General features: G+C 46.0%; 1 non-coding gene across 1 annotated transcript; it reads left to right on the plus strand.

Moving 5' to 3' along the window:
- Window positions 1-791: 791 nt before the first annotated feature.
- Trnag-gcc lies at window positions 792-862 on the plus strand. The gene has a single exon. It is a non-coding gene; the product is annotated as a tRNA-Gly (tRNA).
- Window positions 863-1,327: the final 465 nt, after the last annotated feature.

Consider the following 1,327-nt stretch of genomic DNA (forward strand, 5'->3'; position numbering starts at 1 on the left):
AATGGCAATCAATACAGACAGGTGGGCAGGCTGTGACCTCCCTATTCCTGTCACCACTTACGCTCACAGCTACCACCACCACCACCACCACCACCACCACCACCACCACCACCACCATCATCATCCACCACCTGCCACCACCACCCACCACCACCACCACCACCACCACCACCACCACCCACCCACCACATCTATCACCACCCACCACCACCACCACCACCATCATCACCATCATCACTATCATCAATATGACTTTGACATTGATGTGACTGACAATAATATCCCTATAAAGTGATTGGATAATTTTAAGGGTAAGAGGGTTAAGGGAAGGCAGAGACTAGGATAATGGATAAAATTGAAGGTAGAAGGGACAGGAGAAGGCAGAATGAAAACTAAAAAATTGTGGTTCTCGGTGAAATACAAATCTGTTAGAAACACACGTAGACTGGTGGGCCGTGGTAGCCTACCCTCAGAGCGACCCTGGTTAATTTAGACCTGTACTTACTTACCTACACATGTATTTATCCCGTGAGCGAATATATGTGATTGGACGTGCATGAGTGTTTGTTGTCGATGTTGAATGAATGTTAACGTAAATATATTTCTGGAGAGCGAAGGATGTGTAACCGAAATAAATAATAATTGTGGAAAGAGAAAAAAAAAATAATAAAAAATAAGAGATATCCGATATATAATTGTTAGCAAAGAAAAAATACATTAACTTGATACGGACGTTAATAATAATAAAAGGTTGGAAGATGATTTGTTGGGAGAAAAACATAACAAGTGTAGCATCGGTGGTTCAGTGGTAGAATTCTCGCCTGCCACGCGGGAGGCCCGGGTTCGATTCCCGGCCGATGCATCTTTATTAAAATTTAGGGTGTTCGTAGTACGGTGGTAACGCGCGCATCTCTCACTCGTTTGTCAAGGGTTCGAGACCGGACACACGTGAGGCGGGTGTTATCTAGTGTGATCCTACCAAACATCACAGGTTTCCCGGCCTCCGGTTTCCTCCTGTACTGACACTGGTTAGACTGAACGGCTAGTAAGCTGATAAGTGGTGTGATGATAAATAAAGACACCTGGAGAATTACTTACAGACGGGTGACCTGTGTGGAGGAGGCAATACCATCCCTCAACGAAGACTTAGCACTCAGGAAGGGCACGTCCAGGATCATGGTGGGGGGGGGGGGCCTCACTTGGTTATGGTGGAGGAACTTGTATTCTTCTCGGTAAGCTGAAAGATGGATTAAAGGGAAAGGTTAGGTACCGTAGGCATGACGACCCGTGAGGGGCAGTGTGGACACAGTACACTGCATAATAAGTG

Source organism: Homarus americanus, unplaced genomic scaffold (genome assembly GCF_018991925.1).
Source record: "Homarus americanus isolate GMGI-L3 unplaced genomic scaffold, GMGI_Hamer_2.0 scaffold47859, whole genome shotgun sequence".
NCBI classification, from domain to species: Eukaryota; Metazoa; Arthropoda; class Malacostraca; order Decapoda; family Nephropidae; genus Homarus; species Homarus americanus.